The 24,809-nt window shown below is 44.1% G+C and overlaps 1 long non-coding RNA gene across 1 annotated transcript in view; it reads left to right on the plus strand.

Annotated features, from left to right (window-relative positions):
* The window catches only part of LOC310750764, a 117,420-nt gene that overhangs the window by 86,233 nt on the left and 6,378 nt on the right, over positions 1-24,809 (plus strand). Inside the window, exons 5-8 of the long non-coding RNA XR_014542247.1 lie at positions 2,662-2,800; positions 8,976-9,132; positions 11,224-11,378; positions 18,077-18,159. This is a non-coding gene — a long non-coding RNA (uncharacterized lncRNA). The remainder of the gene's footprint in view (positions 1-2,661; positions 2,801-8,975; positions 9,133-11,223; positions 11,379-18,076; positions 18,160-24,809) is intronic.

The following is a 24,809-nucleotide window of genomic DNA, read 5'->3' on the forward strand; positions in this document are numbered from 1 at the left end:
ATCGTTTGAAACTTGAGTATCTGGTCATTTTATCATGCAATTTGTCAACTCAGCTTTTGGAAGAAGGGCTCTTGGGACGGATAAATCTGCCAATTTCAGTTCCTTTCATTGTCTCATTTTTCCAACCTTAGATTCAATTTTCCACATTTCCACATGTGAGTTTTTCCTTTTTAAGTCCTCATAAAAATTCACCAGCTTTTTAGTGTGAATTTATCCCAATATACACATTTTGGCAAAGCTATTATGAAACTTTGGTATGCTTCAATCAACAATATATGCATTTTTATGCACACTTTTCCCTAGTATACGCCTTTGTGCGTGCCACACTGGGCTTAGAGAACAGCATTGCAAAATCTGGAGAAAGGTGAATGTCAAAAGATGGTCATGTTTCGGTTCACATATTGTTCTGGAAAATACAGATTCTCTGAGTTCACCTTTGAGTGTGAACTGAATTGAGTTTCTTCTCCATCTGTACGAGGGGCGTTGGCCAATCCACAAGATGTATTCCTCCTTAAAAACAAGAAAAGTCCTCTCTCTGTTCTATGTCTGTATGTGTGTGAGAGAGGCCTCCCACTTCTTTCCAGCAAGAGAATGTAAGCAGATCTTGGCCCAAAAGCACTTTGCTCAGCAGTTTTTAGCTTGTTTTAATTGGCCAGCCCTGCAAGCATTCTGGACACTGTACCTGTGCCAACAAAAATTCTCCACTTAGGTTCAGCAAGTCCTGATTCTGAGAACAGGAGAGGGACATGGACTTAAAATAAAGAATGAGAAAAGCCAGGCTCATGTGTTGTTAAAACAATTCCTTGGAAAGGTGGTGGTGTGAGGAGAACATATATAGCGTATAGAAAATATCAGCTACACCCATTTGCTGATTGTCCTCAGGAGCCTATTTGACTTTTCCTGGCGTAAAAATTGCTGTGGCTGTTCTTGAGCTACCTTTATTTGGGGGGGGGTGAGCGTGTAAGATGCATGTTTCATATCAAAACAGTAGCAGGTTGATTCCTCTGAGAAAAGCCAAAGGAAGCCAACTGACCATGCATTGTGGTTTGCCAAAGGCTTGACCATCTGAGTCTCTTGAGGGTCTGAGGAACCCAAGAAGGCTTATTTAGCTCCCAGTGGGAAGCCAAACAGGTCACGCTGGTGAGATGTATTTGGCTTCCTAGGTCCCAAGTTGGACAGAACTGCAATTCAGATTGTCGGACTCATTTACTTGAGATCTGTCTGATGGCAAGGGGCCCGTCTTCCCACCCCAGCCAGAAATGCTATCTGGTGTTCTCAGTTCACAACCCTGAAATCCATGCTCTATCTTCTAAAAATCCCCCAGATGCCTCAGCAGCAGAGATGTGTAAATCTGTCAGTTTCTCTCCGTTTTTTATTTTTCCAATCATAAATTTGGTTCTCCGCATTTGTTTGATTTTTTAAAAAAGTATTTTTTGCATTTATATCCCGCCCTTTTCTCCAAGGAGATCAAAGTGGCATATGCGGCTTTCACCCTCTTCATCTAATCCCCACAACAATCCTGTGGTGTAAATTAGGCTAAGTGGCAGTGACTGGCCCAAAGGTGACCCAGTTTGCTTCATGGCTGAGTAGAGATTTGAACCCTGGTCTCCCAGGTCCTGGTTTGGAATCCAACCACTGAAAATTTACCAGCATTTTGGTGCAAATATTCCCCCAATAAAGCCCCATTTCTGTGCAATTTTGCCTAACACATACACTTTTGCAAAGCAAAAAGTTTGTACACTTGTTTTGCCAACCCTCAGTGGCCGAGCCACCTCCTTTGTCAAAACCAAGGTTTAGAAGGCTTTGCAGTGGCAAAAAACTCTCCTTTGGTGTTGATTGCATGGCTCTAGGATGCTGGAGACAGGGAACCCACTGGGACTCTGCTGCAGAAATTGCAACAGGTCTTCAGCCCCCCTGCAACCCCCAAACCATTGCTTCTCTTGCCTTTGCTGAAGAGATGCTGCCAGGAGGGAGAGCACTGGGAAAGCTGGTCGTACAAGTTAGCCATCTAAAGAAGCCTGGGGACTGTAGGTTATCCCTAACAAAGCAACAATTCCCAGCACCCTTAACAAACTACAGCTCCTGGGATCCTTTGAGGGAAGCCATGCTCCTTAAAGGTATGGTAGAAGTGTGAAGGGACGCGGGTGGCGCTGTGGGTTAAATCACTGAGCCTAGGACTTGTCGATCAGAAGGTCGGCGGTTCGAATCCTCATGACGGGGTGAGCTCCCGTTGCTCGGTCCCTGCTCCTGCCAACCTAGCAGTTCGAAAGCATGTCAAAGTGCAAGTAGATAAATAGGTACCAGTCCGGCGGGAAGGTAAACGGTGTTTCCGTGTGCTGCTCTGGTTCGCCAGCAGCGGTTTAGTCATGGGGCCACATGACCCGGAAGCTGTACACCGTCTCTCTCGGCCAATAAAGCGAGATGAGCGCCGCAACCCCAGAGTCGGTCACGACTGGACCTAATGGTTAGGGGTCCCTTTACCTTTTATAGCAGTGTGACTATAGTCTGCCCTGGAATAAGGCAGTTTCCTGTGTTACTAGTTACTGATCGGATAACGCTGCAGTCAACTTCTCTTCCACTACGTTGGGCAACTTTCGGTTCGTTTTTTAAACATGCGGCATCTGTTCAGAGGTTCTCCTAATCCTGTGGTTTTCCCACCAGCCTGAAGATCAGCATCATTCCTATTTTCTAGTTGGAGATGGAACCGAAGTGGAGATTGCAGTTTACCAAAGGCTATTGTATGACTGAGCAAAAATGTGGATGCAGGAATCACAGCTCCGAACAAGTACCATGCCCACTGGTGAGAAATGATGGATGTGTTCAAAGCATTCTGTTGAGTTCATGTGTGGTGGACATGCGCACTCTCTCTCTCTTACATTCTATACATTTTCCTTGGACCTACATGCATTGCCATAATTATACTCATATATTTAGAACGTTGATGCAAGTTTTAATCTGTTTTTAGTTTATTTGTTATTTTAACTTTTTGAAAGTTTAAAGTTATTGTTGTTAATTCTGCTTATTGATAATTTTATTGTTTTATCTTTTTTGCAAACTCTTTGGTATTATTATTATTAATAATCAAAATTCAAAAGAGTTTTAAACAACTTACAATCGCAGAAATAAGGTGGATTATAAAAATATACACCTTAAGTCTCAAAAGCCGCAGGTAAGAGATGCACCTTCAGGATTCTTCAGAATCTGTACAGTGGTACTTCGGGTTAAGGACTTAATTCTTTCCGGATGTCCGTTCTTAACCTGAAACTGTTCTTAACCTGAAGCATCACTTTAGCTAATGGGGCCTCCTGCTGCCGCCGCGCAATTTCTGTTCTCATCCTGAAGCAAAGTTCTTAACCCTAGGTACTATTTCTGGGTTTGTGGAGTCTGTAACCTGAAGCATCTGTAACCCGAGGTACCACTGTACAATGAAGGTTCCAGACACAACTTTGTTAGGAGTTCCCCAGTTTAGGAGCCACCACAATTCCTCCTCCTGGGCCACCACCCTGAGCTTCTGAGGGTGGTGGAATGGCTGAGAGGGCCTCCTCTGCCAATCTTAGCACCCAAGAGGGTCTGTAGGGGATGAGAAGAAATTTCAGGTATTTGGGGCCTGAGTCGTTTAGCATGTTAAACACTAATATGACCCCATTGAATTGAGCCAGAAATGAACTGGCAACCAGTGCAACTATTTAAAAAGGGGATTATATGAGATCTAGATGGAACCTCAGCCAGTAATCTGGCTGCTGCATTTTGGACCAATTGAGTCATCTTCAAAGGCAGCCCCATGTTTGCATGTGTGTATATATTTGTACCTTGCATTTTAGCCAACAAGGCTCCCAAAGTTGCCTATATAAATCAGAAAACATGACCAACAAAAATTAAAAACAGTATTCCAAAACACATAGCCTTGCAATAGTGCAAGACAAAATACTCCCTTTCATGCTCGCTCTACTTTTGCCTTGCTTTAACCCCTATGGCCCCTTATTGTTAATGTATCCTATTACTGAAGTAAATCTCAGTAATGACTTTGGTAAAGAAAACAATAATAAAAAGTTCATTTATAATACATTCCTGATAAGCTTTTCTGTCTTTTGAACCATCCACACAGTAATGAACATAAATGCTGTGCATTTTCTAAATATATCTTCAGGATTTCCCAGGGCATTTAAAATTAGATTTGAGTACGATCTTTTGGAGAAACATAATGATTCCTGAGCCTCATCTGAGGCAATTAAAAGAGGAACTTTGACATTTAAGATATCATTCTCCCCCTTCATTAAACAATTATAAATAATAGCAATAATTAACAAATTTGCGCCATTCATTATCTGCCTAAGTAAACCTTTCAGGTTAATAATTGGAGCCGTTAACTCTCACCTTTTAATCAAAGGATCGCCTGCTTGAAAGAAAATGAAAGAAACATTTTTGCCTAAGGATGGTTGATAATTGCTAAAGTCTGGTCCGACCCAAAGACAAATGGACAGTCAAGAGGACTCAGGGGTTAGGCTGAATGGGCGTTTTCCCGTAGCCTGGTGTGTTAGTCTTCTGACAGCCTATCCAGATGCACAGATTCCACATGGAATTTGATTTGTGGCGCAGAATATGAATTTGCAAGCTCCAGACTTTGACTCCTATCCATAGAAAGTTCATAGAATTATAGAATTGTAGAGTTGGACGGGACCACAAGGTTCATCTAGTTGGTCTGCAATGCAGAAATCTTTTGCCCAACGTGGGACTCAAACCTGCAACCTTGACATTAAGAGCCTCATGCATCTGAGCTGTTTAAATCAATCAGAAGTAAGCAAACTGTGATCAACTTGCCCTGCTTACCTCTTCCTCAGCTTTTTTCTAAGCTAACAAGTTCCAAATGCTGCAACCGTTTCTCAGGGGGAGTTTCTCCGTCTCCTTTAAGTTGCCCTTTTCTGAATCTTTTCTGTCGAAATTGCGCCACTTTGAGATTTGCAAAAGTGACCCCACTATTTTGGGGGCATGTGGAGACGGGAATTGGATCACCTGCCTCCCTCCACTTCCCCTCCTTTCCTTCTCTTTTTACTCCAGCTTTGTTTGCCTGCTGCTGCGAGACATGAAATTGTGCAACATTTTGCACTGAGCATAAAAGTTCTCAAGGTCAAACAGCCCAGGCAGCTTTCCGATGGCAGCACTACTGTGTTTCAGACCAACCTGGGATTCCCTTGGGAACAAATTTTCTCAGGAAATGTTGCTATTTCCGGCCTCGGTTGAAAGTCAGGAAAGGAGGGGGGCATTAGCAAAAATGTAAGAGCTCACCAGATCATTCTTTTTTTCTTTTTCTCCCCGCACTGCTTCCTTGTGACATTCACAGCCATTTGTTGCTTCCCCCAGAGCAGCTTTCTGAAGCCTATGACCTTTGGCCCAATGGTTGGGTGGGAATAAGTTTTACATTTAGGTTTCCCCCACCCCCGGCTAGACGGCAAGTGTGTGTTTTGTCAGGTCGGAAGGAATCTATCTGGGTGAGGTTAGGGCTACCTGCCCTTCTGGCTGACCTTATGGGGGCCATGTGCTTCTGCTGGCAAAAGTGGGCTGTGAAACAAATGCAAATTTTACCTTTGTGCAGGAGGTTAGTTTCGGCAAACACTCACATGCCCCTCTTTATTGTCCAGCCAGACAATTCCCAGAGTGGTTTAACAATCAATCCCTCTTTGCAGGGAACTCTGGGAAAAGGAGCTCTGTGAGGGGACTAGGCAACTCTCAGCACCCTTAAAAGACTACCGCTCCCAGAATCCCCTAAAGAAGAACTGGAAATGCTCTGGATACTTTCTGAACTGGATATTTCATACAAAGACTACATTTCTGGCACCTTTTGAGAAACCGCTCTCTTTTCTTCAGACACTCTGGATTCTGAGCCCAAGGGCAAACCTGGTGAAATATCAATACAGCTGTAATAAAGATAAGTTTTGTGTAGCTGTCGTTCTGGAGCAGAGGATATTCTTTGCATACAGAAGGTCCCTGGCATCTGAGAATGTCCCCTGCCTGAAACCTTCGAGAACTACATCGCAAAGACAGAGGTGATGAAGGAAAAGCCTTGCTGGTAGGCTGCTAACAGTTAACCAAGGCCACATTGCCATAATACACGTAAAGGATTATGATGCCACTTTTTTTAAAAAAAAGTTATTTGGCTTCCCCAAATAATTTTGGGAGTTGTAGTTTGTTAAGGGCACTGAGAGTTGTTAGTAGACTCCTATTCCTCTCACAGAGCTACAATTCTCAGAGTAGCCTGTAGAGAGCAATTGACTGTAAAACCACCCTGAGAATTGTAGCTCTGTGAGGAGAATAAGGGTCTCCTAGGAGCTCTCAGCCCCCTTAAGCTACAGCTCCCAGAATTCATTGAGGAAAGTCATTACTGTTTATAGCAGCATGACACTGCTTTAAATATAAGGTGTTGCCTAAGGCTGCCACTGACACCAAGATATCCAGCATGTTAAGAGCAAAGAAGAAATGGTGTCTTGCTCTTGTGCTTTTAACTGCAGCCTGTGCCAAAACCAGCAGTGAAGCTTCCCCAGTAAGGACATCGACCTCACCACTGTGGTGCAGTGGTTAGATGGTTGGGCTAGGACCTGGGAAACCAGGATTCAAATCCCCACTGGGCATGAGAGTTTTTGGATTTGATATCCTGCTTTATCACTACCCGAAGGAGTCTCAAAGTGGCTAACATTCTCCTTTCCCTCCCTCCCCCACAACAAACACTCTGTGAGGTGAGTAGGGCTGAGAGACTTCAGAGAAGCGTGACTAGCCCAAGGTCACCCAGCAGCTGCATGTGAAGGAACAGGGAATTGAACCCGGTTCACCAGATTACGAGTCTACCGCTCTTAACCACTACACCACACTGGCTCCTGAAACTCACTGGGTGCGACCCGTGAGGTAAGCCTAACCTACCTCACAGGGTTGTTGTGGGGATTAAGTGAGGAGGGTGAAAACCATGTATGCCACCTTGAGCTCTTTGGAGAAAAAGGTGTGCTATAAATGCAATATATAATACTAATAATGCCTGGAGGTCAGGGCACTGGTATTGTCACAGAGGCTAGTTGTGCCAACCCTATCCTTGGTCAGTATTTTTATGCCATTACTTCTAGCCAGCTATATTTTTAAAGGATGTTATTGACAACAAATGCTCCTTTTTTTCCTGACATGTTATTTTCTCCCAGTCTTAATGCTGAAGGCAATTCTAGCTAGTCATCCATCTTCATTTAGATACTTCCCCCTCCCTTTTCTCACTCTCACCACTAGGTGGCAGTGTAATGGCACTGACTCGCACCTACTGTGGCAATGGAAGGATACACAACCACACCTTTGTGTAGAAACTTGGGATATAAAATGTTACCCATTTTGGATTCAATTGACTTTCTCTGTTTTCTCTCATTCTACCCCCTCCATCTAAAATGTCTCATTTGGTCACATGACATGTTATCACCATGCCTGTTTCAAATGATAAGCCAAAGATAAATTTATGGAGCAGAAATTTTCAAAGTTCCAGATTTTGGATACTCAAGATATGGACAATGCTTTGAAATGCTATATGCAAATAAAAAGCTTTAGCGTCACAAGTGCAAGTTCTGAATCCAGCAAATATGAAGGGGGATGTACGGCTTTAGAACAAAAAAGGGAAAGGGAAAAATAAAGATCTTTATTTAATGTGAGGTGTTAGGCCAAAATCCAGAAGCATCCAGCCATTTAAGTACAAATTTCAGAAGCTTGGCAGGGTAAAGCTGTTGTTTTTTCTTCCTCTATCAGTTTTAGAATTCTCCAGGAAGAACTGAAAACGCTCTGGATACTTTTTGAACTGGATATTTCATATTAAGACAACTTTTATAGCAACTTTTGACAAGGGCCTCTCTTTTTTTCCCTTCAGATGCTCTGGATTTTGAGCCCCAGTGCAAATATCAAAACAGCTGCAGTAAAGATAAGTTTTGTGTAGCTGTAGCTCAGGAGTAGAGGAACTGCTTTGCATGCACAAGGTCCAAGGGTCAATCCAGGTATGGCTGGGAATGTCCCTTACCTGAGACCTTGGAGAGCTGCATAGCAAAGACAGACGTGACAAAGGACAAGGTCACATACACTCGATACATTTAAAGCGTCATGGTACCACTTTAAACAATCATGGCTTCCCTAAATAATTTTGGGAGCTGTAGTTTGCTAAGGGTGCTGGCGGTTGTCAGGAGACCCTCACAGAGCTACAGTGCCCAGGCTGTTGTAACAATTAATCCCTCTTCACCAGGAACTCTAGGAATTGTAGCTTTGTGAGGGAAATAGGGGAGGCCTATACTCTGGTGAGGGACACGGGTGGCGCTGTGGGTTAAACCATAGCGCCTAGGACTTGCCGATCAGAAGGTCGGCAGTTCGAATCCCTGTGACAGAGTGAGCTCCTGTTGCTCGGTCCCTGCTCCTGCCAACCTAGCAGTTCGAAAGCGTGTCAAAGTGCAAGTAGATAAATAGGTACTGCTCTGGTGGGAAGGTAAACAGCATTTCCATGCACTGCTCTGGTTCGCCAGAAGCGGCTTAGTCATGCTGGCCACATGACCTGGAAGCTGTATGCCGGCTCCCTCGGCCAATAAAGCGAGATGAGCGCCGTAACCCCAGAGTCGGCCACGACTGGACCTAATGGTCAGGGGTCCCTTTACTATTACTATACTCTGGTGAACCCACACAATTTCAGTGGTCTCCCATAATGCAAAAACGGGCTGTGGTTAGCCAAGAACTATAGACTACTGCTAGTAAATATAGGCATATATGCTTCGTGGCTGAAAAGGCACTTGAATATGAGACCACATACTCACCTTACACTCACAGCATCAGTCAAATACATATGAGTAGGAGGCTCAATGGCCTAAGAAATTTTATGCACATTCTGGTTTATTTATTTGGTAATTTATATCTTCTTCTTCTTCTTCTTCTTCTTCTTCTTCTTCTTCTTCTTCTTCTTCTTCTTCTTCTTCTTCTCTCAGAGCTGTTTCTTTGTAGCTCCCAAATGCCCCACTCACCCAGACATTGTCCAGACTGAGACCTCCTTCGCTTGAAGAGTGAAGTGCATCATGGACCCTCAAGATTATTCCCGGGCCTCACGAGTTTCTAAATTGCATCTTAGGAAGTCCTTTATTCAGGGTGAGATTCGGGGTCTGTGTCAAGGGGCTGTGGTGGTGGCCTATGGAACACTTAAGTGGTAGTATTTTGCAATGTGAAGTGGGGGATTTAGGTTGTGCCAAGAGACCTTCCGCTGACCCCCTCTATAGGGCAAGGAATTACCAGAAATGCATGGAAATACATGTCTGGCCATGTGTGTATAGGGTGGATTAGCCGCCATTATTTGCAAAGAAGATTATAATGAGGAGAGGAAATGTCACAATGCAAATGAATGGACGTGTCAATATTTGGTGGAAAGAATGGAAAGAGTAGAAAAGCCAGTCCCCATGTCCTCAGATAAAACAGAGCCCCAAATGCAGCTGCTGGCGGACAGAGATCTGAGGAGAGAATGTGGTTACTAAGACATCCTCTGGTAGGGGGATTTTGCCTTTCATTTTTAAACCAATAAGGATATCCCCACTTATGGTCCCCTTTAAGCTCTCATAAGCAAAAGAAGGTCAGTCTGAGCGACGTGGCTTCAGCTGAAGACCCTCAAGAAACACTTAAGATGCATATAGCAAATGCCATTGGGTCAATGGTAGTAGTGTTCTTCCATCTGAATTGACTAGTGGTGTTCCATTCAGTCAACCTGATCCTAATTTAGCGCTGGCTTTTAGATAGGTTATTAAAGTTTCACTCATTTCCGTTTATTTAAAACGACTCAGAACCGTTTTGTGTGTCTCTACGGTGGGGAATGTTAAGCCACGTTTCTCTGACCCCCCCTTAGCACCACTTGATTCAACGTTAGGTTTGCAGATTTGCACCACAAGTAAAGCAATGTCAGCTTGATCCCTCTGGGTTAGATCTTGAGATCCGTCAAAGTTTTTTTGTGTCAGCAAGTTCTTGGCTTGGTCAACTGTTTAAAATATTTTTTTTTCTTATTGTATTTGTTTTCATAGCGCATTTTTGTATACACTTATAGTCTCATTTCTCCTCGTAACAATTCTGCAAAGGAAGCTATGCCAAAAACAGGGCTTGCCCATTGGCTAACCAGGAAGCTGAGCCAGAATTTGAATCTGAGTTTTCCACAGACATACCTCCTCTGGTCTTGTGGTTTTTCAATAGGACACCGCACTGGCCTTCCTGCTGAATGTCCATAGCAAGCAGGGCAGAACTGAATTTTCATGGGCAAACATTTTCACTATAAAAGAGGGAGTTTTAGCTCCCTAAATGTCCTTATCAAAAATAAGTTTTCTGCCATGCCTGTTTGGCACCATTTTGCTCCTGTTTGCTGCTCATTTCAGCAGCTGCTTTGGCAATAATACATAAACAAATGGGGGGGGGGAATCCTTCTTGGCTATGTTATTCAGCCAGTCAGGGATCCTGTAACTAGTGTGATGATGTCACTACACTATATAGCTTATTGGATTTGGCTATGCAATAATGACATAACCAAGCTAAATTAGAATTTATCCACGCTTAGCTTTCCTCTGCACTTTCCAGACATAGTCCACACTTTAAAGCTTCATCTCTGAGTGTTCTTTGTGGTGGGTTTTTTTGCCCCAGAGCTTTCCCAATGAAAACCCACTCTTTACCACTGAATTGGAGAAAATTGTAATCTATGGAAAACCAGAATTGCCGTTGAGTCTTATAGAGTGGCTTTTCGCGTGGAAAACTCTGGGGTGCTTGGACACAGAGCTTTAAAGTGCAGACCTGTGTCTGGAAAGCACAAGGCAAAAGGTAAGTGTGGATAGGCCCTTAGAATGAGAATGATACTTCCTGCTCTCTTTATGAATGAGACAATAATTTTACTCTGTTTCACCCATGTGATTTAAAAAAAATAATATTACTTTTCCAATATTTACCCAATATTATCACAGTTTTGCCAATTATACAGATTTAATTGGAAATATCAGAATAATTCCAATTATTTCCTAATTTATACAGTTTAATCAAAGCATTTCACCCATGTGAATTGTTCCTGAAGTTTCTTCTCCAGTAACGTTGCTTGCAGCAGAGCATTTTCTTCAGGAGTTGCCAGGCTTCACGTAAGCTTCACGTTCTGATTCTACTGAAGTCTGCCGTAAATCTAGCACAGGCTCAGGATTTCTTTGCACCTCATTGTTTCAGCAGAGCAAGCAGGAGAGAAGACAGAGACATGGGCAAGAAGTTCTCCAGAAAGAAAACCACCCCTGCTTCTTACCCGGGCTGTCAGGAGAATCCCAGCTGACTTCTCTAACTTCCTGTCCTGCAAGTTTCTGCTGGGTTAGAGGAACACAGAAAAAAAGGTACATGCCTAGGCCAGCCAAGGGGCTACACAACCAATGCATAAAATCCTCATTGCATGCCATGCACTAGGTGCAGGGGCCAAATGTGTCTTCCATACATCTCTATCTGGCCCTTGGGAATCTCCTCAGGCCACATATCTCCCTCAGACATGCTACTTCCTTGGCCACACTCTCTCTCCCCAGCCCTACTTCATCCTTTCCTTGAATCTTTTTTTCCCCCTGGTAGGAATGTGTCTTTGAACTCTGATATTATTTATTTATAGAAGTATTTCTGTACTGCCATATGGCAAGCTGTCGAGGCAGTGTACACCGCTAAAAAAACAACAACATCATTTTTATATGGTACAGTATATTTTATATTGTAATTTTATCCCATAAACTGCCCCGAGATCTGTGGGTATAGGGCGGTATATAAATTTAATAAGTAAATAATAATAATAATAATAATAATCCTTATTAGATAAATAAATACATAAATTGAATGTGAAAGTAAACATGAAGTCAACTGACTGCAAAGAAGAGTTTGGATTTGATATCCTGCTTTATCACTACCCAAAGGAGTCTCAAAGTGGCTAACATTCTCCTTTCCCTTCCTCCCCCACAACAAACACTCTCTGAGGTGAGTGGGGCTGAGAGATTTCAGAAAGTGTGACTAGCCCAAGGTCACCCAGCAGCTGCATGTGGAGGAGTAGAGACGCGAACCTGGTTCACCAGATTATGAGTCTACTGCTCTTAACCACTAAACCACACTGAAAAGGTCTGTTGGCACAAAGAAGCCTTCAAGAGACTCCTGCAAGTCAAAAGTGAGGGTGCCTCCAGAGTCTCTGTAGGAAGAGTGCAACATTTAACTCCTAATGTCTAGCTGAGTCCAGACAGGCCTCTGGAAGACAGGGGACAATGAAGAGCCCTCCTCCAGGTGACTGAGGGTGCAGTCCTCTAGACACTTACACAAAGATAACTCCCACTGAAATCAGGAGCTGATTTCTGAATAAACCTGTTCGGTATCCCAATGTGAATGTCTTTCCATAGCAAAACATTCCATGCAGAAAGCTTGATAAGGGCTACACAGGAAGCCCATTTTGGATGATCTAGCTCGCCACTCCCTACATTGGCTGGTGGTGACTGTCCATGGTTTTCAAATACTGATCTTCCCTAGCTCTTTCTCTGGAGACACTGGGGATTGAACTTGGGACATTCTGCACTCAAAGCCACATGTTGTACCACTGAGCTACACCCCTTCCCAAATTTAGAGCATCAAACCACATGATTCATCTAGGCCAGTGTTTCCCAAACCTGGGTCTCCAGCTGTTTTTGGACTACAATTCCCATCATCCCTGACCACTGGTCCTACTAGCTAGGGATAATGGGAGTTGTAGTCCAACAACAGCTGGAGACCCAAGTTTGGGGAACACTGATCTAGGTCATTCTTATATGCACTGACTGGCAGTGACTGTCCACAGTTTTAGGCAATAATCTTTCCCAGAAACACTTGGAGATCCCAAGGATCTCCTCCATCCAAAGCAGGTATTCTACTGTGGAGATAATGGTCCTTCTCCTGTGGTCCTTCTGGACCACTTTTGTACATGCCATGCTACTTTTCCATGTGTGGGGATTGCTGTTATTACTTTTGAATGGAGCAGCTTTCATTCACAGTGGTGGTACCACCCCCCCCCCAGACACAAGTCTGTCTCCTCAGTGAGATGTTGGCTACTGTGAAAGGAAGCCAACCAAAAGCCCTGCCACGAGACCCACTTTTGCCTTAATACCACCGTAAGAACTGATACAGCCCTCTGGATATCTTTTCCCCCAAGGAGTTATCTCAAAGCCAGGCATTCTCTCAAAGTCATTGAGCTGGCAAACTAAACAGAGGTCATTTTACCTGGGCTAAACAATAGCGTTGCTGTCATCCATGCCAGAGATGGAGCAGTTAGAAAATGCACTTGAAAGCTGGCTTTGAGACTGGTTGCTAGGCTGAGACAGACCAGGTGCCCTGTCTCAGTTTGGGGGCAGACAGTGGAATGAGGCACATCAGCGGTCTGGCTGGATCAACCTTCCTGGGCAAATTCCAGTTCTACCGAGTAAGCAAAGAGACGGGGAGATGGAGACCAACTTCTGCATAACGCTGAAGCGCGACTGACTTTAGCACGGCACTTTCGGTAATTTCTAATGCAGGTCTTTGGTTTTGCACTCCTTCTGAATGCCATCTTCCATTCACACTGAAAGACAAACGTACCTAAGTCACACTTTTCAAAGCGAAGCCAAACGTAGTTATCCCTTGAAATCCACACCTCTCTGAATTCTTCAATGTGGTTCTCCAGTCAAGGACTGTGTGCAAAAATGAACAGGCACAAAATGTGCATTAAAATGCATAGATCAGTGAAAATGACACACAAAAATGCACTATATATTTGGGGAAATTGCTTTGCAAATATGTGCATATTAGGCAAAATTACATAAAACATGTGTATATTCGGATAAATTCAAACTGAAATGCTCAGAAGGACTTTCCGTTTGAAAAAAATAAAAATCTTGAACTGATGTGGAAATGTGGAGAACTGAATTTAAAATTTAACCCTTTATAGATTTTGTTGAAATTGATCAGTGTTATATTACTGCAAAATTAATAAAATATTCTAAGAACATTAAAACAAGAGAAACTGAAAAAGACTGAAATGCATAGATTTGTGCATCCTTGCTTTTGCACTATCAGATCAACTCTCACTCTTGAGAGCTCTCTTTCAGTCCTGGAGCCAAATCAAAACCACTTGGGCCATTTTGTGAAAGTTTTGTGCCATGCTAGAAAATTCATTCTCCCTGCCCCATGATTATTGTAGTGTTCCTTGTATACTCTACCACCCCAACACTACTTGACACAATACCATTCTTCCATTCCACCCCATTCCCTTCCTTCCTGTTCATTTCCCCTTCATTTTTCATTGCTTTTAAAACCATTTCCCCCTCTTCCTATGTTGTTTCATAAAAATTTGAAGGGACTATGTGTGCCACACTGAAGTCAGAAAGAAATTACTTTCACTTGCTTTCCTAAACAGTAGCTGCATTGGTCTGTTGCACTTTAATGTAAAGGGTCATTTCATGATTGCCACACAGCCATTCTCCCTCACAGCTACGCACTTCAAGATTATGCAATAATCTTATAATTATATGATTATACTCTAATAATAATAATTAAGAGTGTATTGCAACAATGAATGCAGATCTCCACGTGCTGCCTTTCAGCTAGATCTGCTATTTTCCATGGGCAAAGGATCTGGAACGCTCCAATATCTTCTTTTGGAATGACTTTTGTTTTTGTTTAAGTTCTATTGCACATAACAGAACGTGCACATCATTCTCTTTCTTAACTTCTTAACTTTATTCATCATTTTCTCAAAATGCATAAACAATCCCTATATACCCTTACCCCCTATAAACTCTCCACTTTCTTGAACCTGAAGCACCTTGTGTTCTCTGTTGTTCCCAAAAGCTTAGCTTTGGAGCATACACAACAACTCCTCATCAGTGTTCTTCCCGCACGCGTTCTCCAGAGTGACCCTAGGAGCCAATCCTTTGTAGCTGACTCACCTCCGTTCACTCTGATTGACTTCAACCAGAACAAAGGGTGAGGACTTCTCAGTGGCCCAAAAGCTCTCCTCTCCTGCAGATTGGATGGCCTTAGGGACAGGGACTCTACAACGACTCTGCTGCAGAAATAGTACTAGTTCATTGATCCTCCATGACCCTAGATTACACTCTGTGTCAATTCCTAGAGAGATTTCTTTCCCGGCTCTACTCTGTGAGATCCCTTTTTACTGGAGATGCCAGGTATTGAGTCTGGAACTGTATGCAGGTGTGCTGAAAGGGAGCTTTTGCTCTTATCTCCCAGAAAGCTACTGGACTTAATACTTTCCCTCCAACTTGCTTTTTGCTAGATTTTTATCTCTATCCAGGGGGAATTAGAGACCCCAAAATGCCCTGGGTTTCACAGAGTTCATTCTCTGTGCCAGCCTATACCATCCAAACACTTTGAAAACACAATTTAAGAATATATGTTGCGTTCCTGATGCATTCCAGTGAATCCAAAGGGAGATTTATTTTCTCTCCTTCAGCAGTTGCTGGCTCAGGACCTTTTTAATAATTATCTTTGATTTGCTTCTTAATCTACTGCTGTCTTTAATCCTCCCTCCAGCTCATAAAGAGGGGGGGGGAGGGAGGGAGGGAGAAACTCTATTGGCTTCAAAAATAACCTCCACCTTTTTTGGCAACAGGTTATTTTTCTAAGTGGCTAATTGCATGCCAGCTTTCACTCACATCGTTCTTCCAGTATGTGTCAGGCATAGATTCGGCATTAATCACTCGTTTGCTCTGTATGGCATTTATTTCTTCAGGAAATGAATCAGACAAGAGGGACCTGCGCCTCCTCACCCTCCCGTCACTCTGCCCATTTTGCCAGGGAAGAAGGCAAGGTTTTTTTTGTGTGTGTGTGTCTTTCTCTCTCCCCTCCCTCCCCCCCATATAACACACCCCCTTGCCTGTCTCTCCACCAATGAGTTTGGCTTTGCAAATGCGTCTTCTGTGCCTTGAGTCATCGGCCACGATCACTTCACAGCAATGAAACCGCAGAATCCCCTTCCAAAAGCGAGCGGTGAGTGCCAGCCAGAAGCAAATAGAGAAATGAATGTTCATGCCCGTCAGGGTAACGAGAATGGAAACAGTGTGTATCACTTCTTAGTCTCAGCTCTGCCTGCCAACGCCTGAATTCCTGCAGTTAAAAAGGGGGAACTGAAGTGAGGAGTTCATTGCCTCCTCTCCTCTCCTAGCCAGAGTTCCTACTGGAACTCGTCCTTACTGTACTACTGGCTGTGTTGCATGTGGTGGACTGTGATTAGGAGAGCCCTGGGATGTCTGCGGATGCAGAAGACTGTGTGTCTGTGTGTGCATTCAGAGCCTAACTCATAAAGGTGCTCAGAATTAAGACAGCAGGAACCATGTTTTGGGACCAGGGATGGGGGAGAAATTTGATTCAGTTCACATTTAAAGCTTTGGAAAGAATAAGCAATCTGAAACACAGCCATCATTTAAAACTTTGCACTCCTCTGAATTTTTTTTTTAATAATTTTTATTAACTGGCCAATCACATCAAATTAAATCACATCACATAAATTCCAAATAACAAAGCCAAATTTTTAAATTTTGTTGGGGGAACCCATACTTCAAGATCCAAAGGGGGATTCAGATCATCTTCTTATTACTGCGTTAATGTCCAAATCAGTCCCAATTAGTCCAAACAAAATTCATAATTCTATCCAGTCTTATCTTGGTGTTTCCACATCATATCTTGTTCATATAATTTCTATTTTTCCTTTACGATCTCTTCTGTTAGTCTCCTTAAGCCGATAAGCAAAATAATAATCCTGTGTGGATTTCCCGTTCCTCCACTAAGTCCAGATGGTTTCCATATATCTCCTTCGTAGATAACATCGCTCTTTCCATCATAAATTTGGCATTTGTCGCTCTTAAGTCCCACCGAGAAGTTGATCCACGATATGTAAACAACTCTATTTCTCTCTTTCTCCTCCCAGACCCAAGAGCTCCAACAATGCCTCCCAAAATGGCGACGGCATTTTTAACTGCGTCATTCCAAAACTCTTAGCTTTCCAGCTTCATCTTGAAACATTGCTTTGGTTCGAAAGTTTATCTCCACACAGCCTTAAATCCACAGCTTAAGTCCTTAGTTTCTGACTCATTAGGGGAGGGGATTCTTGTTAAATCACATAAGAAAAAGGAAGGCAGGTTTTCTCCCCCCTCAGTCATACCGTATCTTGACGTATCTTCTCATATTTTATTCTTGTCTTGTTATCAGAGATCTCTTCTGTCAGCAGTCTTTACTCCCCTTTTTCCTTGAAGCATGTGCAATTTATCTCGTCCAAATTGTTTCTTTTGAAGATGCTTGCAACTAGCGGCGTGAATCAGGGACGTGCCGGAATCCCACAGGAGGGCTTTGTGCCTAGTGCCCCCACCCCCACAAATTCGGGGGTGGTATAGGGCACAGCAGGCAAGGGCCGTCCCCCCCACAATCCTGGGGGGGGTTAAGGAGGCTAATTACCCCCATCATAGCCTCCAAATTACCTCGTGTGGGTCGGAGAGATGTTATTGTCAGCCATCTTCCGATGCGCCACCTAGTGGCCCCCCTGCACTCCTCTGAATTTTGCAACACTGTTCTCCAGTCATGAAATGTGTACAAAAATGCACAATAATGGGTCAACAATGCATATAAATGTATAGATCAGTGAAAAGAACATATGAAACTGTATTAAATTAGGGAAATTGCTTTGCAGATATGTCTGTGATGCAAGACCACAATTTCTTTTGTTGTCTGTTGGGCAAAATTACATGCAAACATGTATATGAGACCTTAAGATGAGGGCTAGGCAATAAGACCCCCTACTCCTCTCCCAGAGCTAAAATTCCCAAAATGGTTTAACAATCAAAGCCTCTTTACAGAGAATTTAGGGAACTGGGAGGGGGATGTGGTGTGTGGGTGTCTCCAAACAAGTCTCAGCATCCTTAACAAACTGCAGCTCCCATAATTCTTTTGGGGAAGCCATGACTGTTTAAAGTGGTTTCATTGTGCTTTAAATGTATGGTGTGAATATGGTCTTAGTCATGATAACCAGGACTTATTCTTTTTCTTTTTCCAGCTGGAACTCAACAAAACTCAGTTCTGGCACGTCTCATGTGGGTGCTATTGGCATTCTAAGAAAATGAGGGAAGTGTTTTCATGGTGAGTTCTGGCACCTCTTTTTCTGGAAAAATAGCACCAATAATAACTAAAAATGCAGGAAAATTGATGTCCAGGGATGGCGGGAGGTTTTTTTTGGGGGGATAGCAAGATCAGGTGTTGATGTCCAAAGATGGTGGGAGGTTTTGGGTGACAGCAAGATCTGCAGGGCTATGCCTGCCTAAATGGGACCTTCTTGTTCAAAGCCAATGTAGTCCTGGATACCATTTTCAATAGGGGAGAGCTATTGCCTCCAAATCCTGCTTTTTGGCATTCCTGGGGGCATCGGGTTGGTCCCTGTGGGAATTAGGATGTTGGACTCAATGATGGGACTCCTGGGCCATTCCAGCAAATCTCTCCTTACATTCTTACAGCTAGGGAAGGAGTGTGTTGTCATGCCAAGGTTGACATATGAGCCAGGGCTCAGCCCCTAAACTGTTATTTATTTTTATTTAATGTATGTACCAGCCTTCCATCAAGGATTCTAGGGAGGTTTACGGCAAAGCTATAACAAATGAAACATCAAAAGATGAAAGTGACCAAAAACGAGACCGAAAAAGTGCTAAAACAGCAGCAGGCAAATCCACAAAAACTCTATAAACAACCAATTAAAAAACTTGGAGAGATACTTAAGGATGCCATAAAAACCAACTGAAAGGTTTTCTCTTGGCACCTAAAGAAAAATGGAGGTGCCAAGCAAGCTCACCTAGGGAGGATGTTGAACACTGGCAGAAGGAGGGGGCAAAAACACTTTTCTTTGATGGCCACCCACCTCTGCAATGACAACTGGGGTGCCCTGAAAAGGGCACTGGCAGATGACTGCTGGAGTTGGGCAGATCACTGTGGCATCCCATTGCCTGAATGCCAAGGCCCATAAAACAAAATGAGACAGGCTCGGAACTGGTTTTAAGTCAAGTTGGCTCCAGGCAGTCTGTGAGCAATCCAGTTTGCTGCGCAGAATGGCCAATTGCTTAGTCTGTGCAATCAGGAACAAACAAACAAGCAACAAACAAAACAACCAAGAAAGTCAGTAGCTGTCAAAAGGGTAGACGGATCCCTATTGGCTGCTCAGGTCAGCTAGTCCCTGCCAGGCTGCAAGTTGCACTACCACCACTGGACTGCTGCAGCGGAGGCTCTATAGTCCTGCAGAGTTGTGGCCCATGGTTCCCAAAGCTTCTAAGTTGCTCTAGTGGAATGGGGAGTAGGGCAAGCCAGTTTTGCTGGCAGAGTCTCCTGGTTGACCCCCACCATTAGCTGTGCCAGCCTTTTTTAAAATCTCTAAAATCAATATTGTTTTGATCCATTGTCGTGGGGCCCCTAAAAGGCATGGAGCCCATAGGCTGGAGCCTACTCTGCGTATTTGGTAATCTGGCACTGACCATTAGCTGCTGGAAGGCCTACGTAGCCAGTTCATATGGGCCACAAAGGGATGAGGAAGCCCTTTGTGTATGAAATGTTGTGTATTCCTCAGTGCACCCCTCTGTATAAAGGATATCCTGGATAAGAGCTGCTGATAGAGAATGCAGTTCTGATTCCTTGGTAGAACAGTCTCTTCCTTATTAAGGCCGAAGGCAGGGAATCAAATCAAGGTAACATGGGAGTCAGTCCACAGAGTTAACTTGCATCACTAGTGGCCAAAACTGAACAGACTCCAGGGATTTTCCAGGTAATTCAGAACCACACCGTTTTTGCAATCCATTGGTAGTTTTCTCTTCCATGAATTTGTCCAATTCTCTTTCAAGCCCTTCCTGCAGGAGTGAGTTCCATAGTTTATCTATGCACTGTCCAAAGTCGCACTTTCATTTGTTTGTCCTGAATCTTTCCACGTTCGGCTTTGTTGGGTGAAACGGCTCCATGGCCACTTCTTAAACCTCGTCAGCCCTTTCCTAACAAACCTTCTGGGCAGATTCCACCCCTGTCTTTCCGCAGAGCAACGCTTTTCAGCTACACCTCTGATCTCCGTGCTTCACGGCGAGCGCTGCGCTGTGGTAGCTTTGCTTTGACAGGTCTCTGGAGGATTTCAAGGAAGTTACACACCCACTTCATTCACGCTAATCGGCTGTTTAACGCAGGAGAGTTCAGTGTTATGAATGAACGCAAGCGTGTTTTGGCTTGCCGATCAGCTTGCAAATATAATGCTCGCTTGTCAAATGAGCAGAGATTCAAAAAAAAAGAAAGAAAGAAAGAAAGAAAACGGGGAGGGGGAGAATCCCAGCAACCTTTATGGAAACGGAAATTGATTGAAACCATATTCTCTGAAAGTGAAAGTTCTTTGGGGTAGGGGGTAGGGGTGGGGGACTGCATCCACTCTTCCTTTTAAGTCCCAGCAAAAGTTGCTCCCTGCCCTTGCTGTGGATCTCTGAGTCACCACTCTTGGTGAATGTGGGAGGAAGTGAAACCACAGCCTGTTCTGGAACAAATTTCATGCAGCTGAAGTGAGGTCTTGCTGGGTTTTCAGCATGCTGAACGCTTGGATTTCATTCATATCTTTGGGGAAAGGTTATGATGCCTTATGTTGAGACTGGACAGGAGTTAGTGAGATGTACAGTGCACTGATCTTGTGCTGCCCTGAGTTTGTATTAGAGCTCATCTTTAAAAACCCTGAGGATAGATTTCATTTCACTTTTGAATTGCATACCACCTTTCTACATTACTGTACTCAAGGTGTTTTACAACTCAAATAAACAACCGAAGTTGCACTGCCACCCTTTAACAATTCAATAATTCTTCATTCAGTCTGACCCCCAACTCCCAAATCATTGTTTAGCTGTGCTTTTGAAAGGTCTTAAAGTTCCTAGCCCTCATGATGGTCAAGTTGCATGCATGCATAGGAAGTTTCCTTACAACAAATCAAAGCATTGGTCTATTGAGCTCAGTGTTGTCTACTCTGATTGGCAGTGACTCTCCTGGGTTTCAAACAGGGATTTTGCCAATCCCTACCTGGAGATGATGGGATTCCACCTGGGACCTTTGCATGTGCAGTCAATCACAGAGCCACAGCAGCTTCAACATGTGGAAAATAAATATTAATTTACATTTACATTTCAGCAAAGGCAACAGTTAGCAAGATCCTGGGGAAAATTATGCCCACCACATCTACATCTCCCATCAGCCCTAGCCAGGCATGATGGGAGTTGTAGTTCAGAAACATCAGGAGGGCTAGATGGTCTAGTGCTATGGAGATGGTCCGGCTTGACCATCATAAATGAGAGTAACCAAAAACAAAAAGGAAAGGCACATCCCTATACGACTCACAATACCCTATGAGCGAGCAAAAGGACATTTTCTCTACAGAAGAAAACGCTCTAATAAGCCGATTTTGGTCATTGCTGCCCCCAGCCCAAGCTGAAATTTTGGAAAGACTAGAAACATTAAGAAATAGATTGGCTTAGAAGGATGCTCACAATGAGGAGGGCTAGATGCTTTCCATTCCTTGTGCAGAAAGTTTATGATGAATCAGTAAGCTATATCCTGACATAAGTCTATCACTCAATTAAACTGCAGTTCCTTCATCATACAGGTTTTGATGAATTCTACACAAATGTGCAGTGAATATGAAATAAGAACATATGACAAGCCTGCTGGATCAGGCCAATGGCCCAATGAGTCCAGCATCTTGTTGTTACAGTAGCCAACCAGATGCCTGTGGGAAACTCACAAGCAGGACCTGAGCACAATAGTCCTCTCCCTCCTGTAGTTTGCAGCAGCCTGTATTCAGGATCATCACTGCGTCCAATGGTAGATGCAGAGCACAGCCACCATGGCTAGCGCTGCAGTCACTGATAGCTTTCTCCTCCAAGAATTCAGCTAATCCTCCTTTACTTCTGTAGAAGAACTGCGATTTGTTCTTAGATGCAAATGTGTATTGCCACCAGCATCGTTTTAGGAAAAGCATTCTATCCTGTATTTGAGAAAAGTAGGGGAGCTTGTTCAAAGATGCTCGTGGTTTTTATAATATTTTTCTAACCATTGTCTAATTCATCGGGGGTGACATTCTAAATCATTCATTAAAAAGAAAATCCAAGAGGCTGTGAATCAAATGTTGTTGGACAGCAACTCCCGTTGTATGACCTTGGGCCATGCTGGCTGGGAATGTCGGAAGTTGTTGTCCAACAAGGAGAGTGTCTCACACTGATAGCGTGTTTTCTCAAAAGAGTGAGTCAAATAACTGGACGTTGGTCTTAGTCACCAAACTATCCAAGATGTGGGAACAATCTTCCATATCTCATCTCGTCGGGCCCTTATCCAAGTCCATGGAAATCTGTGTTTCTGACGCAGAGTACTGTAGATTCCAGCGTATAAGACGACTTTTTAACCCCAGAAAAGAGGTTAAAAAGTGGGGGGTCGTCTTATACGCCGGGTATCTGCCCCCCACTGCTGCTGCAGTGGCTCCGAAGCAGCAGTAGCAGCAGGGGGTCCGCTCTGCACTGGGAGAGAGCCGCCCAGCGCGGAGCCTGCCCACTGCTGCTTTCTGTGGCTTTCTCCCGGCGTGGGGCTGTCCAGCGTATTAGGTGACTGGACTTATAAGATGAACCCCCAAATTGCAGCTGCCAATTTGGGGGTCGCCTAATACGCCCAGTCGCCTAATACGCCAGAATCTACGGTATATCATCAATGCAAAGAAAGACCTCAATCAATTCAACTAAATGCTACTCAAAGTAGACACACTGAAACTAATGAACATGATCTGGACTATACATTTAAAGCTGTATCATAGCACAGCCAGGACTGCTCCCAAAGAATCTTGGGAAGTGTCATTTGTTCAGGGTGCTGAGAGTTTTTCAGAGGCTCCCATTCTTCTTACAGAACTACAGTTCCCAGAGTTCCCTGGAAAGAGGGATTGATTGTGAAATCATGCTGGGAACTGTAGCTCTGGAAAGTGAATGGGGGGGGGGTCTCCCAGCCATAGGAGCCAACTCCTAAGGGTTGTGGGGAATTCAGCCCCCGCAATAAAATATTTGAGGGAGATGGGCCCCCACAAAATTGATGGGCATTGCCATTCAAATGGTGTGTGTGCACTGTGTCATGTGATTGGTTGTGTGGAGTGGGGCTTACCTGGGCCCCCAAAATATTTTATTCAAGTTGGCACCACTGCTCCCTACAACTCTCAGCACCCATAACAAACTGCATTTCTAGATCACTGAGTATGTAGTCATAAGGGCTAGATGCAGGTGTGTGTATGTGTGGTTTTTTAAAAGTAAGAAATTTCTTACTAATTTCTTCAGATTTACTGCTCTTAGGTGGAATCAGAGAATGCACACAGAGCGCTGATTAAGCCCTGCCACCCATTGGCCTTTGCTTCTGGCAACCAACAAAGAAATCAATACCCCTTCCTTCTGATTGCAAACTCAAAGTCTATTCTCCATGGAGCAATTCCCTGATTGCCAATAATGGATGATCTGCTTCTTTCTTCCTGCTCCATCTGCAGGGAGAAGCATGAGCTACCTTGCCAAAAGCGCACAGCCACCTCCCTCCCCACACCAGACACACACACACACACACACTTGGGCAGACTGTGTCAGCCCAGCCCCAGACTATGCGCTTGATCAAGGCTATTTCTGAGTCATTCCCCAACTCAGCGCTGGTGCATGAGACGCCGACGGGAGGTATCATTTAAGAAATGCAGGCAGGCAAACATTCAGGTGACCTAGATTTTGCAAGCTGAGCCGAGGCTCTGTCTGCTGCAGAGAGACATGAAGCCAAAAGCTACACTGCGGTGGGGCTGTCGCTGTCTCTCTTGAGCAGCGGCTGAAAGGAGGGGAGAGCTAGATGAGCCTTGTCTTGTGCCGGCTTCTTAACTTGATTTTTGCTGTCCCTGCTGGACTCACTGACGTTGCTCTTTCGTCTGGGGAAAGGGAAGGGGAAGAGTCGCCCGTATTGCCCATCTGCATATTCTAAATCCCTTTAAAGCATGTGCACCTCTAGGCTGCTCCCAATTAACACAAGCCAAACAGCCATGCTGGTCTCCAGCTGAACTTGTCCTTACAGCTTCTCGATTATGTCCCAGATCTAAATACATTTGCTTGGAAGCGAGATTGATTTGTTTTGATGGCAAGTGTGCTTTGGATAGCAGCAGCAGAATAATGTCAGGACAACGGGTGGGATACAGAGCTCTGTAAGTAGAGCCCCATGCATGCAATGGGGTGCTCTTGGACCCAACATTTCTCTTCTGGCTGCAGCCCTTGGGGTTGCAAAAGGAATGGGGAACCTGTCTGAAACTGCCTTATCCCCACCACACCCCGCTTCCATTTAGGGCCTGGATAGCACAGTTAGTTTAAATGTGGTGCTAATAATGCCATGGTTGCAGGTTCGATCCCCGTATGTGAGAGCTGCATATTCCTGCATTGCAGGAGGATGGACTAGGTGGTACTCATGGTCTCTTCCAAATCTATGATTCTATGGCTCTCCTTGGGACCCACACTGAAAGGCATTCATGCAAGGACACCTTTGTGCACCTTGTGACCTTCCAAGTCAAATATAACCCAATAGCCATGCATGCTTGCCCAGTAGGGAATCAATGAACCTCCTGCTCCTGACCCTGGAAGTACAGAATGGGAGGGATCTTTTTCCCCCAAGAGCCCCATAACCGCATATAGAGTGATGGATTATGGCTCTGCATTCTCATGATTTCCTGCCTCATGATCTGCCTCAAA

This window comes from Podarcis filfolensis (genome assembly GCF_964270895.1).
Source record: "Podarcis filfolensis genome assembly, chromosome: 15".
NCBI classification, from domain to species: Eukaryota; Metazoa; Chordata; class Lepidosauria; order Squamata; family Lacertidae; genus Podarcis; species Podarcis filfolensis.